We start from the raw sequence: 15,099 nt of genomic DNA, 5'->3' as shown, positions 1-15,099 counted from the left end.
TGTTTCTGTCACATAACTACACTCTTTGGCTAGAAATCTTGGGCATTTCTGCTAGATGGCTTTCCTGCTTCTTTGTCCTTCATTTGGAAGCTTGTACTTATCAATCCTTGTAAACATGGTTACACTAATCAATTAACTATCATGGTACTTGTTCATTAAGTGAAGATTTTTTTTTTTAATCTCTTTCCTTGAAAAGTAAAAAAAAAGGGAAAAATGTTAATATTGATCTAATCTTTCTGCTACCTGAGCCTGCTTAGGACTCATCTTTTCCCCAGTATGACATAGGTTATCTTTTAGTGAAAGTCATTCAGACGTTCTGTATTGAGTTCTGGCTAGACTTGATAAACACAGGTAGGCTTGAGTGAGCAAGAGAGACCTCTTAGCTTGCAGCTATGAGAAACAAAAAGGATTTGAAATGTACTTCTATACATCCCACTGCATTTCTCTCAATGTCCTTTGAAGAGCCTGTCACTGTTTTCCTTGCTTGTCTGGTATTAAGACTGGCTTGGGTGATGCAGGCTGGTGTCTCTTTTTACCCTAAATCCTCCACTAGCCCTACACTATACCATGAAGTTATATTAAAACTATGCCAAAAGTAAAAAACGTGCCTTCTCAGGGAACATTAGAAAGCATCAGTGTACATAATTTATTGGATTTGAACGCTGGATGTTCCCATGAAAGACTAAGTAAGATGATTTGCCTTTTAGTTGAAAAGCTCAAGCTAAGCTGGATGCTCTCAGGACACATTCTCAGCACTGTCAACTGCTGAATGTGCAGTTCCATGAAGCTCTGACTACTACAGAATTACAGCTCACTGCCATAAAGCATTAGCACGAGATTATACATTTTCCTCCCACGGCTGTCAGTTGAAAAAGCCACAGGGGAAAGAAAACAGTATTCTAAAACAAATGTGCTATAAAAATAGGTGCATATTATTTAAAGCACTGACAGTAATCTTTATTTTATTTTATCACAATGCTATAACGGGCCTATCAGTGAACAAACTTGTGCATAACAGCATGGCTTTGTTTTGACGGGGAAAAAAGAGAAACAAAACATTCAGGATTTTGGGACTTAGCTTTTTTTTTTTTTTTCTTTTTTTTTTTGACTGTAGAACGAAGCATGCATGATTTAGTTACATGCTGAGGGTAAGGTGAGTCCCTCAAAAAGGAGTAGAGTATGAGCAACGTTTTCAAGCACTGAAATGCAAGGCATTATGAAGCAGAATTAGAACCTAAAGCCAAAAGAAAGAGTTGATGAAAGAGCATTGTAATTTAATAGGCTGCGCTGCACAACTAAATTATAGATACCAGACATCTCCTTCACTTTACCAACACTGAACGTTGGGATTTGTAACTTTTCAGGGTCTTTGCCTGTAAATGGCTTTAAACATCCAAGCCATGACATGCTTCTGTGGCATTTTCCATTCTGCTGTTTACTTTCAAAGAGTGCCAGAGTTCCTAGATTGCACTGATGTAAGATGTCAAGAGGAGTACAAGTTAACCATGAATGAAGAATCATTTGAATGTGAAACTACATTTGCTGTTTGAGTGTATGCTTTCTAGCTTTCTACAGGGAAAACTGACAGATCAAATTCACAGTATCAAAATGAGCAATATAAAGTAATAAATTATCTGCCTGTTGGTTTACATATTAATTGCATTTTAAGGAGTTACCAAGCAAATCTTTCAAGAAATCCATATTTTTATGAAAGTAAAAATACTCATAAACCAGTGTAAAGTAAAGTATACAATTAAGCACGGTCATTCTGAGTTTTTTGCTTTGGAAGCTGATGTCAACCTCCTTTCACCAAAACAATGCTTTATTTTCTGAAGATATATAATTTATAAACTACAGTTTACAATTTAGTATTTTCTTGTGAATCCAAAGACTGAAAAGCAAGAGAATCAAGTGTTAACTGCAAGGAAGGCCATTCTGCATGCTGAGCTGCGATATGGAACATTCAGACAGAATAACTAAGCAGATGATAATCACACCAGCTTGACAAATTTTCACCTACTGTTTCCAGGAGAGCTTACAATGCTTTCCAGTTATTTGCCAGCCTCTCATATTTGGGGCCTGTGATCACTGCAGGGCTCACAGTTGTTCAAGGATTCAACATTTCTGCATGCAAGCCTCCTCATATTGCTCACTTCACTACGTTTTAGCTCATTTTTTTTCCCCAAAACACCCGATGAGTTTCTTTGACAGTATTTTACATTATTTTCTTTAGATGCCATTCCATTTGAGTTCAAAACATACACTGAGACAGTAACTGTGTCCTGCAAGTCAAACACCAACAATCACGTCTGAAAGTAACAGTTTTAAAATAATAATAAAGGAGATTTTTGTTTTGTTAAAGGATCAGTAAAATAGTCATCATGCTTCACTACTGAAGGTATTAAGTATGCTGACCTTTTCCCAAGATGTACAGTAGCTGCCAGTCATTATCTAAATAAACATCAAATCAGTTTGCATATAATCCAGAACAGCTCAAGACCTCCATGAACCAGGGATCATCTACCTTTTGCTGATCACAATCTCAAATACCTTCAGATAGAAAGATTAGCTCTCTGCTCCAGAGATGAGCTCTGAGGCTGCTACTACAGACTGACTTAGGGGGATTCTCCCTAAGAGAATCTTTTCCTCTCACGTTTCCTAAGCAGTAAGATTCAGCCTCAAAGACTGGTATCTAGCCTGACAATTAAGTCTTCCTTTTACACTGAAGATGTGGCATTAACAGATAAGAGAGAAAATCAATCCAGAAAAACAGAAAACCGAACCATGTCTGAGAAGATGTAGGATGTGCTTTTTGATAGAAGCTGTGTGCAAGTATCTGAATAAAAACGCATCAGTCTCCAGACCTGCAGAGCTTTTCAAGCTAATGCTCACTCCTTGCTTCTCAGTGGGAGAGACAAAGGATTCACATTTTCTAACAAAGTGTTTTTTTAAACAGGTTCCTCTATAAGGATTTAGAAGCTTAAATGCAAGAACTCATTTTGAAAATAGTATCACTAACAGCACAATCTGGCTGTGTAGTTATATACCATATATTGTAACTGAAAGATTTTTCACTATGTTTCAACAACACACTACTATCTGCCATCTTCATGCAAAGATGATTAGCATTTTAGACTGATAGCTTAAAAATCTAGTGAGCTAGACTCTTTAAACATGAACAAGCATTAACTTGGTAAAATAAGAACATTTGTTTAAATTCCCTTTTTGAACGAGAACAAATCCCCAGAAAAAAAAAAGGTGGGGGGAGGAAGGGGAGAAGAGAAAAAGAGGAAGGATTTATTTGGAGGAGGACATTAAAAATGAAAAAAAAAAAAAGTGCCAAAACCACTTGGCATGGGGAAGATACCAGCTGTACTTCACTAATCCATGGCTGATCCTTGGAGAGAATCACAAATCCACTCAACCAGCAGGCTGAATGCCATTTTACTCACAAGAATAGAGAACAAAATGGAATCAAATAAATACTCATAATTCTGGCTATTAAAAACTTTGCTTGAACCTGATAAAGAGAAAGAGGCCCTAAGACATACCTCAGCCACAGAAAATAAAGATGTTAAAACAGAAAAAGTAGATGTAGGAGCTTTTAGAAAAATCCTTCATTATTATAGCGTCATTTCTCTAAGACATTGATGCACCGTACTGGACTCAAGTATTGCACTTTGGAACTATTTCAATGAGGGCTAAGTGACTGAACATGTCACTAAGAAATACCCAAGGTATTTGCTGCCATTCGTTGACAGATGGAATAATCTGTACTGTCGATGTTTGTGCTATGCCTGTACCTGCTGAGAGCTACAGAATAGCACTGGAAAGCACATGAGGAATTCTGCTGAAAGCTGAGGGTTGTGTGGAATCCACATATTTACCACTTCCCTATAACTCCTACTCATCTTTGTCTGAATTATACTGTATTTTGAAGATCCATGAATTTAGTGTAGCTTTTGTACCAGCTCAGTACAACTCTGGCAAACAAAATCCTAAACAGTCTAAAGGCCAATCCCATCATTAGTTGTTTTGCACATCTCTAGTGCTAAGTGAAAAGTAAATTTACTACTGCAAATGAGAACAGCTGTAAAAGAGAATCCAGAAATCATTAAATAGAACAATCTTCCTTTAGTTCAGAGTTACGTTAGATACTACATTTAATTCCTTTTCCTTATGGTTATGACTCTTTGACTGATACATGAATGCTGGTCAGCATCAGAAGGGAAAAACAGAAGAGAAAAAAAAAGCAACAAAATTTTCACTTTTAAGATTCCCATTCACAGAGATGATAAATAGTTCTATGATGAATGCTTGATTAAAAATTAATTGTTGTGGCAATTTAAAGATATGGCTTATTTAGTAATTAATATATAGGAATTATATTGGACTATTCACTGAAGGCTTACTATGAGCTATACTCATAAAACTGTTCATGATCTTCATTATATAATTAAAGGCAAGGGCAAATTTTATGTTAACTTGGAGAAAAATCTCTTCCTTATTGTATTTGTCTTGTGCAACAATTAATCCTTATTTTGCCCCTGTACTACAGAAAACATGACTTTCAGCGTAAAGCTTCATAGAAGCACTTTCTATTTAGCATAGCTCTATCTAGTGGTTGATTAATACAAGTGCATCTGATTAGAGAGAACTAAATCACAAGTTTGTTGAAGACCAACAAAACCTCAGGAAGGTGACACTTGTATTTCAATCTCGTCACCCACCTCTTGTAAGCCTGGAAATAGACCAGGAAAGGTTACATTACTAGCTAGCTCCTAGCTTTACATACACTGTTGAGTGTGATTCCATGGATAGTTCTTCTCGCAATTAACTCTTTTTCCAACGTGATTTGTAGGAACAAACAAAGGGTCCCAATCCTTATCCAAGCAAGATTCCCAAATATTGACATGACAGCTAATATTGCTGGCATTGAGATTAGGACATTCTGATCACTGAAAGTTTCAGCTATAAGCTATGTAGCCGTGCATCAAAGACATCCTCCCAGGACTAGCGTCCCACAGGTTCTACAGAAGATCTGCTTAGAAGCTAGAGGCCAGATGGGCTGGGAAATTGCAACAACTGCTTACATTCAGGTACCTCATTAGTGCCCTTCTGTGTTTCTATTAATAATGCTTTCCTAGAGGAAAAGGTTCAGTTACAGAAAACAGAGATAACATGGCTCTCCTTCAGTGCTAGGAAAAATAACTTCTAAATGTTGCAACTGAAAATAAAAACACTTAAAATGCTTTTGAGTGACATAGGTAGGTGAATATCAGAAAGGTCAGGGATTGCATCATGTTTTTACTTTTTCAGCTACTACAGCTTTACCAACAGCAAAGCATTGATACCATAGGATTTATTCGGGGGATGGCAACTAATGAGCAAAATTAACTAAGACATAGATTGAAGTTGAGCACTAATGACTAACGTAGTGGACTAGCCCTTTTAACATAGCCAGTTATTTTCCTGCATTAGAAGATGCTATGCAATTGCAACACTAATCCAGAGCTCCTGGAAGACAGCCACTGTCCTGCTCTACTCCTTACGCTGCCCCTCAGCATAGGTTTGCATTTCCAGAGGCCTGAATGGACCAGGTCCCATTACACTTAAGGCTCAGTCTCTATTCAGAAGGCCCTGTCTGAACCCTTGGTATTTTTGGCTCAAAGCTTGCTTTCTGAGGTATCTTTTGTGATAAGACTCTCACTGACTTACCAAAGAGGCGAACGGTGGGTGTTGCCATGTGGCAATCAACATCACCTTGTGAACATTTGAAAGCATTTCCTTCAGAGCTGTTTGCCTCCAGAAGAGAGCGCTCAGAGTGTTTACTGGCAGAAGATCTGGTCTGTGACCAAATAACTCCAGCTTGGTATGGGAGACTGGGGAATGATACCATCGTATCCTGTGAAAAACAGGATGCAGGTGGGCACCTCCCTGCTCCCTCTTATCTGCTGGCAAGGCCCGGAAGATGGGAACAAAGGAGTTTCTGCTGAGATTCCAAAGCCAGAAGCTGCCACTCCAAAGAGAGCTGACTCAACCACTTTGGATTTGAGCTGTCACTCCAAAGAGAGCTGACTCGACCACTTCATCGTCATAAATAAGTTCGTAATGCTGTTGGAAGTTGTCGTCAACCGAACAACAAGCCCTGACGACCCATCACTACTGAAGATCAACATCCGCGCTACAAACAACACTGGACCCTGCTGGTGACTATCTCTCTTGCTTTCTACAAAGACTCTTTGCTTTTATTTCTTTTCTATCACCCACCTTCCCTTCCCCATCTCCCTAAGCAACTAGGATTTGTAATAAACTGGTCGGGATAACGTTTGACCCATTGTGTCTTAATCTCACTGTCGGGTATACATATATTAAAAGAACTCCCTCTCCCTCCTATAAATTGGAGCGAGACACTCCCCTCAGCTGCTTCAATCCCTCAGGAGTCAGGCAGACAACCATAGGCAAGACAAAGCGCCTAGACACAGAGATAAGGCTTTCTGGGTCACTGGAACTAAAACTGTGTGTGCATGGGGGAAAACAACAACAAAAATACTTTCAGATGAGATCAAAGAGCCTGGCCACCTCTGGATCACATTTCAGGGCTCTCCTCTAGTCACTCTTTTGATGTACCAGAAAGAGATCTACAAGTAGCAACTTGTTAATGAGAGGCACTACTATTTAAGCTGAATAAAAATACCGTTACTTGATGCCAAGAACCTTCTGAGATGGTGGAGGTGTTCCTCAGGTAAATTAACTATTTTGAAGACAGAAGGCCGATAAAAAAATTGAGATTCTCTAGGATGAGAGACATTCCTAAAGAGCCAGCCCTGCTAGTGCTTTTTAAAGATATGCCATGGTGACAGTGTTTTGATATTCAGCTAGTAACTTAGAAAAACATACCGACCTTCCACTTTTTAAGCCCTCTGTTCAAACCTAGGCCTGACAATTACAGTGACATGTCTTCTATGCTTTTGAGAACTAGGGCAAAAAATATTTTTTTTTAAGGAAGGCTCAACAAGATTGTTTAACTGAAATGAGAACCAAATATCAAAACGAGTACAAAAGTATCCTCAACCTCAGATGGATGTTAGTTAGAAGTTAAAGAAAGCTTACTCAAACATAAAAGACTTATTCAAAACTAATGAGTTCAAGCTGGCTTCCGTACTTGCAGCTATGCTGTAGAACAATTGATATAGGATGCTGTGGATACTAAAAGGCAACAAAATTTCATCATATTACCTCTGGTTCAGGCAGTCCTTGTTTTAAGGCTTGCTGGCACAAGGAGCAAACTCTGTTGGAGAAAACTGCATCCTCCTCCTGCTCTTACAGCACTCCCCAGCCAGCACTGTTAATACAGCGGGTAGCAGCAGGGCTGCTCTTATCTATCATGCCTTACCTCTGGATTTAATAGGGCATCAAATAGAAAAGGCTCATAAGCAATATGCCTTGTTCCCACCTGGATTTTCAAGTGTCAGTTTTATAAGCAAATTCATCTCCATAATTGGAAAACATTTGGGAGAATCAAACTACAATAGAACCTAGGTCAATTACTAAGTGATAAAGATGTAACTTGAAAACAGCATACACTGTGCTATGAGCACTGATTCAGTTAATCACATGCTGATTAAATTTTTCAAAAAGCTCTGGAATTTACCTTTTGCTCTTCAGTTCCAAAGTGATTCAAGTTTTTGCTTTTTCTGTAACATAATATACAAATCTCTACCAAAAAGGTAGCAACAGATGTAGATGTTTACTAGTTAATGTGAACATCAAGGCAAAAACCTAATGCATTCCTCTTTACCTGTGAATTGATGTACAACACATTAATAAATGAATCAATATAAAAGGTAATGATTTGCTGCTTAATTATGTCACGAAAAGTTTTGAGCACTCTGCGTAAGAAATGAGAGGATGAGCCACTGAATAAATGTTATAATAAACATTTGTAATACGTGACCTGTGAGAGAAAAATCAGGAAGGGGCAGAAATAAAAATCAGCCAGGAAACCTAGAAACGTAAAAGAAAGAACATTTCACTTTTAAATGTCTGTTCTGTTAAAAATAAAAATTACAAATGCTACATTTACTAGAGCTTAGTAACCACTGCTTGCTTTCCACTGGTAGAGGCTTAAGCCATACAGCTATTAATCACATGAAAGCAGATATTAAGGAATATTAATCCATACCAGCTGTTACATCTTTTACTGTGCTATTATTAGAGATTAATCTTTATACCACAGGGCTGCCTTTTCATGTCATTTCCAAGAGGACATCATACAAGCTGATACTGTTTCACAACACATCTCCATATAGCGGTAGAAGAAAGCAGGAGACAGTGGTGAAATTACCTTCGTTTCCATCCTTCAAATCTAAGGCACTTATGTTAAGAGGAGACACTATCACAGTAGTCGGCTAATTAGTTAGTTTTTACTGTGACTGTAAAAAACGCTTTTACAGTTTGTTATTTACTTCAAAAGAAAAAGGATATCTACTGATAATAAGCGCTCTCTCATGGAAAGTTCAAGGCCATGTAATATCTTTTCTCTTGCAGCAGGGAATGAACCAGTTAAAACCAGCTAATATGGTCTAGTTGTTGGAGTGTTAGTGAGGATTATTTAGGATTGTAACAGAATTTTAACAAAACAGAATCAACACTGAACATAACATGGTCCAATGCAGTGTAACAACCCTGTTAGGTTAGCCAAGATTTTAGAGGAGCAATTGTTTTCACTGTTGGATACGCTTCACAGCCAAATGCATCTGCAGACTCTACAGAAAGTCCTGTTGAATCACATGTCAGTGGAATGTTATTAAAATCACAGCAACTATTACCCTGTGCAGAAATAGATTACTGGCAGAAAAGGCCAGAATTATCCACTAAAAAACACAAAATTACCATTAAAAATAAGCTTCTAATCAGTTTCTTGAGTTTTGGATGAGACTGTACTAGCTACCCTAGGGAAATCAGTTGACATATTCACAAAAAACTCCACATTCTCCATATCTGCAGTCTCCTCATTTTGTTAAATGTGAAGATAATTCAGCTTCCTCTCTATTATGTTGCAACTGTTGATCGGGGTACCTTTATTTTTCACTCACTTGGACTGTAGTTTAGTCTTAGGGAACATACATGCGCTAATTTTATAGCACAGGCTAAATGGTGAAGAAAGAAGCTCGTTAGTCTGGGGTTGCATGATTCACTGTTCTCCCACTCCTCCTTGCAATTCGCACATTACCTCCTCTGCAGCCACTGCTTTCACACTCTTGAAATTTGCAAGTTCTCAGTGGCTTCCTTTTCCTCAGTCTGCTTATACCTCATCTGGGCAACATGATCTGCTTCAGCTGCTCAGCTCCCTCCTCCAACGTCCTTCCCAAACCTGCCTCTATCTTTGACAGTATGGCATGTACAATTGCCTTTCACAGACTCTACTACTTGTTCTGTCTCTAACACTCTCCACCCTCATCTTCATTTGCTGACAAACATTAGTCTTCACTCCTTTCCACTTTCACCCCTCTCAAAGAAAATGTTCCTTAAAATATGATTATTTCACTTTCCTCTTCATGTCACTTTCCAGCACAAACCAGCTTTCCCATTTCACCTGGCTAATGCCTGTCTGCAGGATTCTTCCCATCTCTAAAACAGATAGGCTAACCTGACAGTGACACTTCCATGCTTCATATCAAGAATCTTCTTGTTAACAACTAGCAAAAGGAAAGAGAAGATAGAGGTATTCACAACACAAAAGATAATGTACATACTAGGCAGTAAAACTGGGGCACAAATATAAGCCTCTAGGCAGTTCATCTTATTGCTTACTTTTAATTAAATGAAGGGGATGGGTTTCATCTTTTTATTTTGTTTTGTTTTGCCCATAGCTAGATTTTAAATCATAAAGGATAAAACATGAGAATAATCAGCTGTTTTTGCTGTTAGGACAGTCAGACAGTTAGCCAGTTTCATAAAAGATAGCAAACCTCCCATTTGGCCTTTATACATCTCTGCTCCGAAGGCTGTTGCAGTGAATCCTTGAGTAACATACATTATGAATGCACTTTGAAAATCCTCATTTGTATTCTTCTCTACCTTGTGTACTTGCAAATTATTTTGATTGGAAAGCCTCAGTTTATCTATCCTTGGGTAATTAAAATCTATTTAAAAATTTGGACAGTATTTACCCAATTTTCTTGAAAAGTTGTAAAACGTATAAAAACAGGATTAAAATCTGCCCTCTCACCTTCTCACATTGTGGAAAAATGCTCTTTTGCATATTGTATTCCAGGAAAAAATGATTCTTCTCCCTGTTCTTTGCTGATGTTTGGAGATTTTGCTTTTCACTCTTTATCTAGCTCACCTATTTTGGCTTTCTATTTTTATCATGTTGGACGGCCAAGGTTTAGCTTAATTTTCCATTTTTTTTTAAATGAGAAAGAGTATCTTTATTGCAGATTGCAGACATATACATCAAGAGATAATGGATGTTTGGCAAACCTGGGGAGAGTTTGCATGAGCAAACCTCTACCATCAAGGATAAGTTAAATGGAGGCTTGAAGAGGAGATATATGACCAAAAGAACAATTCACTAGTTCCATGGAAAAAGGACTCCTTTTATCCAGCTCCAGCTTTTCCAATGGTGTATACCACAGAAGTTGCAATAGAGATTGGGGTCCAAGTGCAACTGAAAAATATTTCTGCAAAGGGGACAAGAGACATCAGATAGAACAGGAAGCAGAGGGAAAGTGAGTTGCCCAAGTTCACGGAGTAGAGTGGATGGCAAAGCTAGTTACAAAACTGAATTTAAGCTGCTGATTCAATCCACTACCTTTACTACAAACTGTCTATTTTTCAGTGCTCTCTCATTGCTGCAATGTCGTTTATGTTTTTCATCTGATTTTTAAGGACTGACTACATTACAAGAATCTTCATACCCTTTGGCAGATGCTGCAAATGCAGAGACTGAAACAAAAAAAAATTCTATTCATGAAAACAATGGTTGATTGTTCAAACCAATCAGGAGAGCGGTAATCACCATAACCTATATCTGTCATTACAAGATCAATTAACCTACAATCACTACATGAGATATGAACTGATGCTGTTTTTCTGTGAATTGCTTTCTCTTTATCTATACTGTTTTCTAGACAAAACAAAGGGGTAATCACTTGGGGCAGGATATCACTTACAGTCACACTCTGTATATCTCCTGCTACTTTAAATCCCCTCTATATCTCAGAAGCATTCTTACGTAACTACCGGCTGCTCTTTACATTTCAAAGTCAGAGAGCTCTGCAGCATATGTGAGCATTTGTTTCAGTTTTTATTGGGTAGGTACCCATGACAGGCTTCTTCTATAAAACTACATTCAAAGTGAGGAATAGCTCAAGGCCTTCTGCTCTGATTTTCCCTAGTCAGAACTGAGTAAGACTTGTTTGCAGGCTTTCAGTGACAAGACCCAAGGGGAGGTGCACTGGCGAGAGGTGCAGTGTGAACCAAGCCTCTATGGCAGGGCTGGTGTTTTAATCAGAGTAGGAGTACTTTCTGCTAGGAAACTGTCAGTGAACCACACTTGTGAAAGACATAGATGCATGTGAATCCTACAGTTGCCAGTAAGGCATATAAACAGCTAGTCAGAATAAGCACAAATTACTAAAAATCGAACTAAATTGACAGGGAGATTCTGATGTCCAGTATACGCCATGTCAATTCTGGGAAGGATTCTGTTCATTCCATGAGTTTCATCAATATCAATTATTCATGCTCAAGTCCAGCATTAGGGAATATTTCAAACATATCATCCCTTAAAACTGAAGACTCTGCTCATGTGCAATATGAAAAAGAGAAGCTCTTCCACTGTTCCTTTGTCAGCTTCATGGTTTTTTTTCTTTGGAATCTTGGTACTAAATTCTTGCTTTCACTGCCATGGCTAGTAAAACAGAGTCCAGAAATGCTTCCTATTAGCCTTGCAATTACAATCTGCCAACCTACACTGGCTCAGCAATTTTATCTTATCTAAAAAAGTCCCTCTCCTGGCCCTAGCCTCTTGTTGTAGGCTAATAACACACTGTCTTTCAGAGAAGCACTTCTGTATACATAATTTACATGCTGTTCAAATTTTAAAAAGGGGTGAAAGGTGTTAGATATAAATAAGATTTTTATGTTATGTGCCAGACACCAAACCTTCCATGACACTTGCAATTTGCAATATATGATCTTATCCTGCTGGACAGTCTGCATTTGCCAGAAACTGTGGGGTTCACACAGTATTTGCCCAGACATACCAGTGTTCTTTGAGACATACACATTTATTTTAAAGTAATACTTATAATCAGTTTGGGCTCAAACTCACTGAAGACTATCAAAAATGTCCAGCAAAATCTATGACATTCTTACTGCTGGAAGACATGACAGAGCAGTGGTACACAGGCAGTGTTTTGGATAGAGCTACACAAAGTTTTAACACCTAATGCAGTGCAAGAATTGTTATCTCTGATTCCACGCTGACAGCCTGTCTTGAACAGCAAGCTTCCATGCCTCTGCAGTAACCTTTCCTTCATGCTACAGATCACACATTACTTGCCGTATGCACACACCATCTGCTCCTGCAGAATGTCTGCAGTATATTGACTTGTGGAGAAGGTGCTTACTGCAACATCGCATGCCTAGCCACGCTGTGACTCGTATCTGCAGAACACAGATTCAGCTCCTTATGAACAATTCCTGGCAACAAATAAGAGACTCCTAAAACCTGTACCATAAAGTAAAGTAAAGAAAAGACTTGAGAAGAAGTTTACAGGGTTCCTAGCAGAACTGTATTTCAAACAGGATAAATCCTCCGCAATACTGATATTCTTTCTTCCTTTGTATTGTGTGTCACAGCAAAACAAAACCTTTATAATTCCCTTGGCCAATTGTGTATCCCGGTTAGAGGGCTAAAGGATTTATTTCCAACTCCTGCTGAGATCATCTGGCACTGATCTTACTTCTCTAACACATCCTCTATTACAGACCATTTTTTGCAATGCTCTCATCCAATTTGCTGAAGAACATTAAGAGACCAAATCAACTCTAAACTGATTCATTGTTGATTCAGCAGCATGGTTCAGTAAAAGAGCCAGCAGATTCCTCCTTGTAAAACAACGCAAACTATCTTCTCACCTCCATCAGTCATCTGACTCCCTGAACTGAAATAAAATCAACTCAGCAGCTATCTCCTGAGCCAGTGAGGCAGTGGCCAAAATGTTTGTTGAAGGAGAATTTCTAAGTCACAGCAGAAATTCTGGGGAAAAAAAGAGGCTTGAAATACTGTAAAGGAATGCTTATGAAAATGATTCCATTGTTATCCCATGATCTATCTAATCATAACTATAATATTAAACAATTGCGTATAACAGTTCCAAGTAAACCCATGAACTAATCTTTGATAAACCATCAAAAGGTATGGAGATCTGAAGGAAGTTCCAGTTTCTTGATAAAGAGTTCAGGAACAGAAAGTAAATTCATCCCATTAATCCTTCTTTTCCAATTAGAAGTTAAATATTAACATAAGCAAGAAAACAGAGCATATAATTTAAAATTAACAAGTGCAACTAACTTCAAGAGATTTATACTAATTTACAAAACATATGACAAATTATTTGTCTGAAGGTTTATGAATCCTCCCCACTTTGTATTCCACAAAAGCTTTTCTAATGATTCACTAGGTAATACTGTGATACCTTAAAAATAGTAATAATAGTAATTATTATTCTATTTTCTAACTTAGTGCTGTAGAGATTTTTAAACACACACATTTAAGTATGTGAATATATAGCATAGTTAGACAAAGTATTTGAAATTTTAAAAAAATCCAATAAATTTTTAGACTTTTTTTCTTTTCTTGCATTGCATTTGATAGTCAGGAAGAGGATAATGATGTGAGCAATAAAGCAACTAAAAATATATTAGTGTCTCTATAAAAGCTTACATCTGAGCATCTGGAAATCTTGTACTAAGTAAATCCTATAACAGATAGTTGCAGAGAATTTACAAGCATGGAAAAATTACATGCAAACAGAAATAATAAACAGAGCTATTTCCATAAAACATTTTTCTATTCAGAAGAACAGAAAATGAATCATTGTAGGTACATTTTGTCAGCGGCTTTGATCACTGAGGTACAGAATAACGCCTTTAACTGCAGAGCAAGCAGCGATAGGTATTCTTGTAAAACTGCTCGATAACATCATCTTCCATCTGGAGCACTGCCATCAAAATCAGGGGAACACGTGGGCTAAGCAGAGCAGAGATGGACTTTTTAATTACTCTTGCTATTCAGCCCTACTGCAGTAAAAATGGCATCCAAATCATGCACCAGGGCCACACTGTTACACACTCATCAGAAAAAGATCCATTCGTGCTAAAAGGGAAAAATGGCTAGGCGAAATTATCATTCAAATCTGCATGTTTAGCTACATTGTATAGCTTTAACTATTTCCTGTCCACATTTTTTTCTGATTGATCCAAAAAGCATTAAATCCCTGCAAAACACACACATTCAAGACTAGTTTCATTCCTTCTTGTCAGCTACATCTAAAACTTCACATTCACTGCAAAACATTCTCCCTGAGCACAAACACACCCAAATTTCCTTCTACAACATGGTAATTCCCAGATATGATGACTTCCACTTGCACTTATGCTGACAGCACGCTATTAATCTCAGAGCCAACAGACATTATTTCTCTGAAGAACCACTCCCAGCCGGTTACATAAACAAAAAACCCATATTATCAATTAGAAATAATATTTTTCTCACAGAAGTTGCTTTTTTTTCCCCGTCTTGAAATGAGCATTAAGGCAAATAGAATCAAAGAATCATAGAATGGTTTGGGTTGGAAGGGACCTTTATGAACATCAAGTTCCAACTCCCCTGCTATAGGCAGGGGCACCTCCCTCTAGACCAGGCTGCTCACAGTCCCATCCAGCCTGGCCTTGAATGCTTCCAGGGAGGGGGCATCCACAACCTCACTGGGCAACCTGTTCCAGAAATTCAGTAAAGAATTTCTACCTGGTATCTAGTCTAAATAAACAATGAAAGAATTAGGAAGACTGTAACAAGTAAGA

The sequence above is a fragment of the Numida meleagris genome, chromosome 9, assembly GCF_002078875.1.
Source record: "Numida meleagris isolate 19003 breed g44 Domestic line chromosome 9, NumMel1.0, whole genome shotgun sequence".
Taxonomy (NCBI): Eukaryota; Metazoa; Chordata; class Aves; order Galliformes; family Numididae; genus Numida; species Numida meleagris.
This window is presented reverse-complemented; position numbering follows the sequence as displayed.